Raw genomic sequence first — 13,933 nt, forward strand, 5'->3', positions numbered from 1 at the left:
GGATTGGAGTTTAAGAAGTTTAAAAGTTAACCACCACATTCAGAACCGCAATCACATTGTTCAGTGAAACTGAGTAACAACATAACAACCATAACATCAGCATAAGTTCTTGAAATGACAAAACTACCCTTCATTAGCTAATTTTTTAGGCCTAAAGTTTTTTTTGGATTACAAACTTTGCTAATTCATATTATTACCAATTCCATCCTCAGCAGCACTTTGTGTACAAGCAATAGCATCCCACCAATCAACTCCAACCATCAGACTCCACCAAAATCTGGGATGTATTGATACAAAATTCCATGTCAGCATTTCTTATAGCTTCAAATTTCACGAGTTCTGTAGAAATTAACTTAGAATACCTTTCTGCAATTGCACGTTCCTTGGTTATATCATGCTAAATAGTATCAGAACCGCAATTTGTAGAAGAAAATGCATGAGAAGCAATTGCAGAAAAAAACATTGATCTGATAGTTATTAATAGGTGTAAAACTAGAACCAGAATAAATATGGACCCTACCTCTTAGAAACACAACAACAACCTCACCACCAAGAGCAGAATAGACTATGCGAGCAAGGTTTCTAACATCACTTGGCACAGCTTACATGGGAAGGCTGAGTCCAAATAGTGATTCTCCCATGAAGGTGACCATTCAATAAATTGAACTGGATCGCGTTGAGAATCTGGCATAGTTATTCAATAAAAAAAATCATGACTTAGAATATAGTTAAACCACAAGGAACAGTTTAAAGATACTAAAAGAATTTCACACAGAGTACCTGCTATGACATTGAATACGGTTGACTTAGTAGGTCGTTCAGGGATCACAATATGTATTGGAATCCAAAATGGTGGATTTGCATTAGAACTACAAGTAGGAGAATAAATCTTAGAATGAAATGTATTAAGTATTAACCATAAAGAATTTTTTTCAAATTGTGGAAGGTTTACATGGAATTGTGTGCACACATCTTAATATTTCTCCTGAAAGTGAACTAGATGATAAAACTTGAAACTATCCCGATACAAAAAATATGCCAGCCAATGTCACATGGTTGGAATACAGATCACGTTTCATTCCACTCTTGACCAGCCTGCCCTTGTCTTGTGCACCATCCATAATAAAAAGGATCATTATTTATTTTATGCATTTTCCCCTCTTCATAATCATATAACATTCAACTATTCTTGCCTTTACTGCTTGAATGATATCTTTATCTACTTTGCTTAGAGAAAGATTGGTATCCATTTTGATTTAGGTACAGAGGAAAGATCGTTCACTTGTCAAGTAGTAATGAAGATGATGATAATAAAAGAATAAGAAATTATTTTTCTTTTTTAGGGGAATGAATCTAACAGAATCTTGTATTTGGCCTTGGGTTGCCACCTTTCATACTAGAAACTCAATGTATTTCCGATTGTTTCAAGAGCTTTTTGTGAGGCCATAGAAAATGGATCTGAAATCAAATACATGTAAATATAAACATTTGAAGCGCTATATAACTAAAACAAAACTGACAGCCTTAAAGAAGAAACATATGTGTTAATAGCAAGAAGAAGAATGTGACAGTCGTAAACTCATAACTATACCTATCCAGCACTCCATTTTCGCACAAGGTGAAATCTTTATTACATTGGGTGGGTCCATGCTAATATTCAAACATAGAACAAGAGCAGCACATCATGTTTTCATCTGCAGTTATTAAAAAAACATCATTTCAGAGCTAATTATAAAGAAATACACTACCAATAACCACCCAACACAACATACCATTTGTTTTCTGTAACAGCCCGGAATTTCAAGTATTGTTAAAATTATATTTTAGGGGGTGTTTTAAGTGGGGACTCGGCGAGTTGGAGCCAGACTCGCCGAGTAGGATCGAAGACCTGGTCGCGGGTTCGCGACTGGACTCGACGAGTCAGATAGGGACTCGGCGAGTCTGCGCTGTTTAGCGAAAACCCTAGCCGTTTAGGTTTGGGACGTATAAAGGGGACTTATAGGCTGTCATTGTTCGTTTTAGCCTTCTGAGAAGAACTCTAAATCGATTGTGTGCATCTAGATCAAGATTAAAGGCCATTGGTGATTTTGAAGGAGTTGTTGTGCAAAGAAGAGAAGGGCTTGGCTAAGGAACAACAAGGGGGTCACATTCTGAGGATTGGGGACACAGAGAACACATTATCCAGGTAAGAATTCGTGTATACTCTGCTATGGTGATGTATTTTGAGGATTAGGGTTTATGGAACCCTTTTATGGATAGATTGAATGTTACCCTTGTTCCCCAAACGATTGTAACCCTGTATTAGGACCCTTGGAGGTCCAGAATACCCCCATGTCTGTGCATCTCGGGAATTGGTGAAGGTTTTGGATTGAAATCCTTATGCCTTAGGTCAACATGTGAATTATAAGTCTTGGGGTGTAGCATGAGCACCGAAATGAGGACCATACATAATGGATCAGTCTAGGAAGGCCAGACCTATGAATGGTCGGAGCAGTTCCGACCTTAGGGAGCAGTTTGAGCGGCTGCATGGCATGGACTCGCCGAGTCAGATGAGCAGACTCGGCGAGTAGCTTGAAGAATAACTGGGACTCGTCGAGTTGTTCCTCAGTCTCGGCGAGTGGAGTCGGGGTGGCCCCGCGATTCTTCCAGGAGTAACTCGTCGGGTCAAGGAGGATACTCGACGAGTAGAAGGGAAACCTTAGAGGATTGGAGGACGACTAGACTAGCCGAGTCGCCAGAGTACTCGCCGAGTCCGGTCGAGTTGACCGTGGACCGTTGACCAGAGTTGACCCATGTGTAATTTCTTAGGGTCAGTTAACGTGGAAGATAAAAGTATTAATAAGAGATATATGATGTTATAGGGAACTTGTAGCTCGGTGGATCAAGTACGAGGGATTTCAGGAGTTGCTAACTTTCAGTATCCGCGAGGTGAGTCTTCTCACTATACTGTACCCGGAAGGGTTTGACTGTGTGACCGGAAGGTCGGGTATGATATGTGTTATAAGTGCTATAAATGGAAAGGTAATTGCTATGCGTGCTATGTATGTTTATATGGGCCGGAAGGCAATATGTTATGTGACCGAAAGGTCGGATATGATGTATGATATATGTGCTATATGTGTTATGATAAATGTATTATGTGTTGTGTATGTTTATGGGCCGGAAGGAAATATGTTATGGGCCGGAAGGCGAATATGTTACGGGCCGGAAGGCGATTATGTTAAGGGCCGGAAGGCGGGTTGTGTTGTGGACCGGAAGGTCAGGGCCTGGAAAGGCGTATATGCGTAAGTTGTATATTGGGGAACTCACTAAGCTTCGTGCTTATAGTGTTTTGTGTTATGTTGTTTTCAGGTTCTTTCAGTAACACGGGATGGCACCGGCTCGATTGTACACACCAGAGAAAGAGTCAAATTTTGGAGGATCCTGGTTTTCTATTTAAGTGAAAATGAAACTATGCTTTGTAATTCAATTATGAACGAGATTTTTAACAAGTGTTTTAATATTAAAATGATTATTTTAAATGAAAATTTTGCCTTGAAATTTACGGTGTTACATTTTCAAATGCATATTTGTATTAGCAATGAATTATCACTGTTACAAGAACAACATGATGAACTTTTTCTATCACAGCAACAACAATATGCTGTTGGGTTTAGCATATAGCAACAGTAGCACCTCCTCCAGTTTCTTCCTACTGTATGTCAAAACAAAGCCAAGTTCCAGTATGAATCCACATCAAATTCAATTCCTAGCATTTCGGGGATTCAATCAACGGATAAAATTTAGATTTGCAAATGTACTGGTAAATGAAAGGCGTATACATTACCTAAACTTTATGTAAGTATAGGCGTCCTTTCTACTGAGTTCAGATAAAGACGCAGTGGAAGTAAACAACGTCCGTCCGTTTGGGCCGATGTCAAGTGACATACCACGCTCATCTTCATCGAGGAGGCGCCTCCGGTTTCTTTCATCCTATATGACATCATGAGTTGCATCATCGATGGAGGAACCAACAGCCTCTTCCTGTTCCGACTTTGTTCCACATCGACTTTGGATTTAGGCCGAGCTTTCTTATTGCCCGCCTTTGCACCCGACGATTTGGCTTTCTTTTCCGCGAAGGCTCTGGAAGATGTCAACTGAGAAGATTTCGAATTCGATGCTGCAATGGAGGTCAGGATGAGAGTTGATTCTAAGCCTTACAAAGGTTCCGTGCTCTGGTCCTTTTCTAAGAATACCAGTAGAATGAAAGAAGATCAACTTCAGTAGATAGCAGAATGAGTGTGGATGGGTCCGATTTATCATCATCAAAAAACTCTGATCTTTATGATAGTATAGGATCTCCAGTCTCTTCTGAAAAAACCCTAAAAAGACAAATCACAATCGATCCAATAATCGGTGATTTTAATCCAATAATCAATGGGGAAGGACCAGTGGTCAACGGCAAAGGTGAGGAACGAGATTTTTGATGAGACCGATAAGAAGGAGGCCAGGAGTCGCGGAGAAGCGGATCGGAGAGGAGAGAGATGAACCGAGAGAGGAGAATCGATCGAGAAGATGAAAGATAGAAAAAAATGTAGAAGGCGGGCTTTCAAAATTTTTGGGGATTTCGTTTCCCCCTCTCTAAACGCGTGTTTCATTATTAAAATTATAAAGCGACAAGTATAGAGGACGCGCCATTAAGATAAAGCGCCCTCCGTGTTTTTTTTCTTTGGACATTAATTTAAGGGCACACAATAATGCATGACGTAAATCCTTAAGTTTTTTGAAGAGATAACACTATTTTAAGGTCACTCTCCTTTGCGTAACATAAATCATTGTGTGTCATCGTTTGCGCGTCGTAAAAGGCTGTTTTTCTAGTAGTGAAGTTGGGCCCTAGATACATTGGTCCTTTTAGAGTGATTGCTCGAGTAGGTAAGGTAGCTTATAAGTTAGAGCTTCCTGCAGAGTTTAGCCAGATTCATAACACCTTCCATGTATCCACGATGAGGAAATGTGAAGCCGACGAGACAGCAGTGGTTCCTTTAAAGGACATGTAGGTTGATGATTTCCAGAACTACATTGAGAATCTGGTGGCAATTTTGGAAAAAAAAGGTGAAGGTCTTGAGGAATAAGGAGGTGCCCTTGGTTAAAGTTAAGTGGCAGCTGTTTCCGAGTGGACTTGGGAGCCGGAGTCCGAGATGCATGAGCAGTACCCATAGTTGTGTCCGAAGAATGATTTCAAGGGCGAAGTCTGATTCTAGTGGGGGAGAATTGTAACATCTCGACTCCTAGGTAAAAATTTAAAATGTTTTATATTCATATTGACAGTGAAAATCGAAGAGTTGGAGGCCCCAACTCATCGATTAGAGATTGAGATGGCCACGTGGAGCTGGAACTGAGTGTGAAAACCCTAATTTTAGGGGTTTGCACCTTATTTAAAGGACCTTAAGTCCTTTACCCCGCCTCCCTCATCACCTTATTGCTGGATTAGGTGTCTAAGCCCATAACTATTTTTAGTATGTACTTGATTTGATTATGAGCATGGTCCTTTTGGGTTGTCTTCACTCATGCAACTTGATAGGATAACAAGTGGAGAGAGAGGGGGGGGGGAGAGAGAGAGAGAGTGTGTGTGTGTGTGTGTGTAACATACACGTTCTGAAATTTTGTATTGTTATTATTAAAAGTGAATAAAATTGAGTGTTGACTTCTAATAGATAGTTTTTACTAGAAATGAAGTAAAACTATGTTTAGAATCACTCATAAAATATTGGAAGTCTTATGAGATTCCAATTAATAGCCAAATAGTGAAATTTAGCGAAAATATAAAATTTGAAATAACTAAAATTTTATTATTTGATGTTGTAAATCATCTCCTTAGAAACTTGTAGGCGAAAACCTCGTCGAAATCCGAGTTATAACGAAGAAGTTATGACCAATCGAAGATCCGCGACAAAACCGGCACGACGCCGAATAATGTAAAAAGGTGAGTTTTTGATACATTACTTTTTAGCCTTAGAAATCTAAATGAAAGTCGTAGTATTCGTTAAACCGAGAAATTCGATAAAAAGAACGCCAAAATCTGACTTCGTATGAGGAAGTTATGATTTTTCAAAGTTTCAACTTAGCAGTAGACAGCTAAAAACTCGAAATTTAGATCGAGCAATATTTGACCGATACATCCTAAACGAGAATCGAAGGTCTCGTCATATGTAGTACAACGATAAAAAGTCTGACGAAAACGGATGTCGGATGAAGAAGTTATGAATTTTTAACGGATGTTTCCTGTCCCGGTCTGTTAAAAATAATAATATTAAAATTAAACTCAAAATTAGCCAACTAAGTCTAAACGAAAGTTGTAGAGCTTAATTTAGCTACGCGTGCATATAAAGAACGCCAAAAACGGAGCTCGTATGCGAAAGTTATGGATTTTAGAAGTTCGAGGCACATTTTCCGAAAAGTCTCGCATGAATAGTACCGCCCACGTCACCTCGCACGAAGTAGGTGCGTCACCGGAGACGTGGCCAAATCCAAAGTCAACATGTGTCACAAGAAGATTCGCCGAGGCCGAGGTCCAGCAGGAAGGGGACACGTCTCGCATCGGTGGCTTGTCCGACGCGAGACACGTCTCGCCTACCCGCCTTGCACTCGGTGCCACGTCCGAGCCTCGTAGTGGCCTCGTGGCCTTCGCTCCTCCTGCCAAATGTTCGAAGCTCGCAGGTGCACGTTCTCCCCTCCTCTCGCTTCTTGGCCTTCTCTCCAGCAGCCACGTGCTCGCTTCTCAACCACATGATCCGAGCCTCTCGCTATAAATAGGAGGCCTGTGAGCCTTCCCGGGTAATTTTGAGAAATTGCCATTTTTGGCCCCTTTTTCCATATTTTCACTATTTTTAGTTTTCCCGAAGCCCCGGCATCAATTTTAGCACCCGAAATACGTCCCGAGACCCCCAAGAAGCCCGAAAATTTTATCTTTTCGGTTTTGAAGCCCTACCTTCACAGAGCCCGGTTTTCAATTAAGCTCCCGGTTTTCAACATAGAAAGACATATTTAAAGCCGAAATGCTGTCCAAATTACTATTTTAACCCCTGGTTAACTTAAGGCGAGTTCAATATATAGGAACAATTGTATGTTATGTGTTATATGTGCTATGTGCTTGTCAGTGTTGTTATTTTGAGTTATTCTCCCGTGTTATTTTATTCGCTGTGTTTATAGCAAATATAATACCTTTGACCATGTGATTAGTGAAAGGACTTAGATTCACATTGGTACTGGTACGTAGCCTCTGGCCATGTAGAGCATGTCTCTGTAAGAGAATGAATTCTATTCTATGGCATTGGCATAAGGTTTGATAGGAATGGTATGTAGCCTCTGACCATGTAGAGCATGACTCTGTAAGAGAATGAACTCTATTCTATGGTATTGGCAAATGGTTAGACAGGGCTATAAGCCTAAAATCTACCAAAATGTTAATCAGAAATTATATGTCTTCTGTGCCAATTGGGCCAAAGCTTTATTGATGCATATCAAGTATTGAAATCGTTATGTCTCATTGAAAAGTATATCTTTGAATAAATTCTTTGATTGATATGAACGCTTGTCACATGATTTCACATATGTCTTCTTGTTCCCTTCTGCTTCTGTCATATTGGTATATGTAAGGCATAAGATTATATTGTATCTATCTATTGAATTCACTTAGCGTTATCGCTTATTCCTCTCAATATTTAACAATTGCAGGTGATGAGTATTCCAATATAGCTTTATACTGCTAAAAGATTTAGAATAGTTATTAGTATTTCTCTGTATTTTTAATGTTCATGTATGTATATGAATAGTAGATTCCTGGGTAGACATGAAATTGTAATAAAACTTAGTCGGTTTGTATCCAATCCTTTGTAATCACTTAATCAATATAAAATATTGTTTTATAAATATGCATGTAGCATGTTTTGAGGAAGTAACTTAAGAAATTTTTTGAAATAGTATGAAAGTTTGGGCCTTTCATAAATACGAAAGTTGGGGTCTTTCAGAGAGAGTAGGATTTATTATGTGAATAATAAATTGGTACTCAGAATGATTTTATTAGTATATTATATGATTAATATATTATTTGAAAATCATATTATTAATTAGTAATTAATCAGAAATTAATCTAGTATTAATTTTGGGATTAACGGAACTGATTAATAATGGAGGGACTGATTATGTAAATCAGTAATAATTATAGTTTGGGCTAATGGACCTTATTGATATGGGGTGGATGAAAATCTATGGAAAGCCCATAGAGTTTTCACCTAAGGCTCTGTTATGTAGGGGTTCACGGATTGCATAAGGCCTAAGCAAGGAAATTAGGGTTTCCACCTAAAAACCCTAATAGCCTCAACTATATAAACCCTCCTAACATAAGGATTTTTGGCCCTTATTAGTTTTAGAGAACCCTAGCCGATTTTCCTTCCCTATCCAAGTCTTCTTTTGCATTGAGTGTTTGTGACTCCATTAGAGGTGCAACACTTAGGGCACTAAGCTTTCAATGATAAATGAGTTCTTGTTATTGCTACATAACAAGTTAGGTAATGTTGCAAACCCTATTTTACATATGATTTTCAAAATTGGTATGCCAGTATTAGGGTTTATGCTTTGGATTATTATTTTCATGTATACCTAGAGAAAAACCTAGATCCAAAGCATTAGGGTTGCATGTTTACCATAGGAATGTTGTAGTGCTCAAAAACCCATCAATGGTATCAGAGCCTATGTCAACTTTCTGTTATCTGTGATGCTAATGTGAATTGTTCAAAGCTGGAAAATTTACGTTTTTGCTTTTTGCCTGATGACCATGAGGTGGTAAAAGTGACCACAAGGTGGTGGGTTCTCACGACGTGAGCATACTGCTCACTAGGGGTGAGCATGGTGCGGTTCGGTGCGGTTTTTGGCCAATACCGAATCGAAAACCGCAACTTCGGTTTTCTAAACTTTAGAAACCGCATAGTTCGATTTTTATGCGGTTTGGTTTTTGCGGTTTATTTTTCAGTTTTTTGCGGATCGGTTTTTTATTTGCTGTTTTTTGTCAATTGTTTTTATTTTTCCTTTTTACTAAAAATTAGGTAACTTAACGAGCTACTTTGACTCGGATGAGAAGTGTAAATTATTTTTTGAGAAACTTTATGTAGAGATGAGGAGCGTCAATTTTTTCATCCCCAACAATGTGCGACTCCTCAGAGATGTAGGTTAAAAGCCATGGACTTGACTCTCTTATATGAAATGCGAGAATGATGAAGGTTTTATCTTAAATGCGATAAGGGACACTCTTATAAGGCTGGCAAAATTAAAGCCCAAATGATATCTTGGAGATAAACCGATACCACTATCTCTTGGTTGGAAATCAAATAATATAACCACTCATCCAACATGCTTTGGTTTGAAATCAAATAACATAATCACTCATCCAACATGTTTTTAATTCTTGAATATAATATGAATTAAATATAATATTTGTTTCACAGGTACATACGATAATATCATTTAATGTATTCATAGAAATGATACTATCATCACTATTACTCTTAATATTAAAATGTTAAAAAATATAGTAAACATTATTTGTTCTTGTAATATCACTATATGTATCTTAAGAATATACAATCATCCCCTGATAAGATAGATATTTATATTTATAGAGATTTTAATGTCATTAGTTCTTTGTTTTTACAAATATGAACACTAAATACACACACACACACACACATATATATATATATATATACACGGTGCGGTTCGGTTTTTTTGCGGTTTTTGCAAGACTAGAAACCGCACCGCACCGTACATTTTCGGTTATTACAAAACTAAAAACCGCACCGTCAGTTTCAATTCGGTTTCGGTTTATGCGGTTTTTTCGGTTTGTGGTTTGGTTTTTTATCACCCCTAGTGCTCACGACGTGAACTCGGTTCTGATGGCATATTTTTCGGATTTTTGGCTAAAATTAGATTAGTATAATTACCATAAGTTGTTTTAACTGTTAAAATTCGAATTTCATGATATGGTAATTGATATCCTCATCTAATTGAAGGATAATTGTCAGATTTTAAGATATTACTAGATTATATGATAAATTAATTATTTGTAAAATTTGATTTGTGTTTATCTTAACAAAATTATAAGATTAAGTCAAATTATGTGATAAGGATAAATTATGTGATTAATTTAATTGGTTTTCAAATTTGATCTAAATTTTGAAAAGTTTTAAAATTTGTCCTTAAGTTTTGGAATTTAAATTTTGATTAAAAAGTTTTAATTTTGATATATTTAAGTTCAAACCCTAATGCATTGAAAAGTTCAAATTACACCATTATGGTTTTATTAAATTAATTAAGTGTTTAATTAAATGATAGAATTAATAAATCCATAATGACATGGTTTACATTTAATTAAATTAAAAGTATGATTTATTAATAGATTAAACCATCTAGTATTTTAAAAGTTTAAAATATACCATTATACTATATATATATAAAATTAAAAGTCTAATATAAATATATATGTATAAGTAAAAGGTCAGTCGTACCGTTAGTAGGCCTCATTCACGAAACTAGTCTATAAGGGGTGTTTAAGGAAGCAGCCTGTAAAATGACCATCATTGGGTATCCACTCTTACCCACGACACCTTTGACTAGTGGAGGGTCGTTAGCCAAATGGCTAGGATATGACACATCTGTTATAAGTATAATGAAATACGAAGTAACTAAATGCTTTTATAAATTCCCAATCTTAGTTACTTTAGGAAAAACGTGAATTTGGTGCTACTCCAAGAAATTGAACATTGCACCTTGTTGGTCATTAGTGGAGTGTGTGTGGTTAACCGACACACTAATATGGGACCAATGAAGGATTTTAATGGGTAGCTCATAGATTATCATAGATCAATGGAGTGTCTGTGGTTAACTGGGACATTGATTAGGTGATAAACTTCTTTGAGAGTACCAAGATAATTTGCATAGTTATTCATACCTTATTTGTGATCCTCAATATCCCCGTAACAAACTTGAAGGGCATAATCAAGATTAAACGTGTATTGAAAAGTTCAATGAATCTCAAAAGATCTAGGAATTTCAATTCATATGAATCCTAATGTTCATTTTCGTTTTTCACGGTGGCAATTGGTAAATCATCATTTACGTACATTCAAATATTTTTCAATTGGATTACGACATCCCTCTTCCGAATTGTAGAATATTGTGTTGGGTCCTAGCCTTAATATTTCATTTGGGTGTTGTATTAAGGATTGAATCAACTAACTTGAATTTCTCCCTTTTGTAGATGTCTAACTCTATCAATTATGGTCTTCCGAATCCTTTGGGAAAAGCTTTCCACATGAAGATGATGTTCCACGATTGGATCATGGAAACATAAATCGTTCTTTACTTCCTCCACCTCCTCCAATAATTCTCCCTAACCCACATGTTCGTTGACTTGAAATGTTCAAGGTCACTCAAGACCTATTTGCAAGCAAACACGAAGATGGAAGGTCTGTCTGTGCACACATCTTGGATATGAAGTCACATATTGATAGACTAGGGATGTTAGGTGTCATTTTCCCGAGGAAGTTGGTTGTTGACTTGGTTCTTCAATCACTCCTGAATCATATAGTGAGTTCATTAAATAATACTATATGATGGACCACGACGTGACCCTCATTGATCTTACCTATTTGCTTATTGCTGCTGCATCAGTAATCATTTGGCGCACTTGATGAAGTGATAATCGAGTTAAAAGAATCAAATCAGAGTAATATCAATATGAAATGAACACGAGGAGTAAATTTAATCTTGTTTCAACTCAATTATACTTTCAACAGTTTTACAGAGAGTAAAATAAACAAGTTCTGTAAAGACTCTTATCTAACTCTAAGTAATGTCCCTATTTATAGGAGACGTGAAAGTATACAAAAAATACTAAGGCATAGACATTAACCTTCATACAAAAGACACCTTAATAAATACATTACAAAATATACGAAGGGTACATTAAACAGACTTCAACTCATTACAATACAACTTCGACCCTTACAATCTCCCCCTTTGTAATAAAGTCGAATTCTCTCAGTTCGTGAGAATTTGTATAGCATACATCATCACCCTTCGAATTTTAGTGTACCAGGAAATAATCCTCTTTAGCTCCTTCTTGTCCTCTTCATTATTCTTCTGGTAGTTATTCATATGAACATTAAAGTTCGTATAGTGGGATGTAGGGTACATTTCAACTTTGCAAGCTTGGAAAAAAAATCTTTTGGCTTTCCCACTTTTATCTTTTTCAGTGAAGTCCATTCCAAATGGATTTAAGCAGATCTCTCCATCTGCATACTTCTTCAATTTTGATTGAGACTTTTCCTGTACCATGGGAGCTTTCACTTCTAATCCCTTCACAGTTGCTAACTCCACATCAGTAAGAGCCAAACATTCATAGTAATTTTCCAAAAATATCTTGATGTGAGCTACTCCAAGTCGAAAAACTTTAGGATTAGTTTCTCGAAGATATGAAGCATTTTTATCTTTTAAGAGCAATACAACTTGTATAAGATCATACAAGTTCATCAATAGAAAGTCAGCCACAGTAAAATCACAAACTTGACCAATTGCTCTTGTCACATGGAATCGAAGATTCTACATCATGTTCTCGAACAACACATCCTTCTTTATGCTTATTTCCTTCTTTATCTTTACCAAAGACAAAATCTCTTATGGAGCTTTTCCAAGAACACCATGAAATCGTATTTTCATATAAGTGTAATCATCTTCATTCTTGAACTTCTCAGCAATCTTAAATTGAGGCATTATGAACATCATCTCGTTTACTGGAAAGTTAGGTTGGCTTGAATCTGTGTTTATAACCACATAGCTTTATTTAGGCTTCTTTTCAAAAGCATACATGTGATTATAATCCACCTTTGCTTCAATGGTCTCATAATTATAATGTTTTCTTGGATCTCCTTTCTCCATTCCTGGAGGATCACTTGCACGTTGGCTCATTATACTTTGAATTATTCTTAACTTTTCGATTTCTGCTTCAGCTTCAGCTTTCTTTTCTTCTTTTCATTTTTCCACTGAAATTGATCTCCCTTTGTATTTTATTGTTTAAGTATCAACCTCATCCTTTGTTTTCGAAGCACCACTCTGGCCAGCAGATGAAATAATTATAATCCCTTTTGAAATTGGCTTTGTAATTTGCATTGAAGTCAGAACAGTTGAAGTAACTGGCCCAACAAAAGAAATGATTGGCTTTGTTGATGGAAGTTTCGAAGGAAATTTTTTCCAACAACCTTAACATCTTCATGTGAAGCTTCACCACTAGCCTTCGCATCACCAACCCTTATCTCTCCCGCTTGCACCCATGTGCGAACAGGTGGGGCATCTGTTGGTAGAAGATTTGATATATTGGATAAGGGAGCCAACTGCTTATGTAAAACAGCTTCAAACTAAGAAAATTTCTGAAATAGGAACTCTGGGATAATAATCGAAGATGAAGCAGGCATGACCACAGAGTCTTTTAATTCCTTTAATAACCAAAGAACCTCCACAAACTTTTGACTATCACTTATAGAAAGTTGAGTAATTTGAGGACTCAAGCTTTCGTACAACTTGACATACTTTTGTGACAGCATCACAAATAATATCCACCTTCTGATGTAAAGCTACATAGTCCTATTGAACACTAGAAACCTCTTTTACCGTATCGTCATGAAGCTCTTGAAGCTTAAAATTTACATCTTCTCTAACCTTTTTCACATCAAGAACAAATAACATATGTCTTTCTTTTTTAACATGTGTGAATTCCTTTACTGCACCCACAAACTTCGAATTGAGAGAGTTCACTCTTAAATCAGTTGTTTGATCAATATGATCCACCTTCTCTAAAATTCTTGACTCTCTGTCTTTAATTATGCCCGACACTTTACTAACGATC

Source organism: Lactuca saligna, chromosome 5 (genome assembly GCF_052625555.1).
Source record: "Lactuca saligna cultivar CGN05327 chromosome 5, ASM5262555v1, whole genome shotgun sequence".
Classification (NCBI taxonomy): Eukaryota; Viridiplantae; Streptophyta; class Magnoliopsida; order Asterales; family Asteraceae; genus Lactuca; species Lactuca saligna.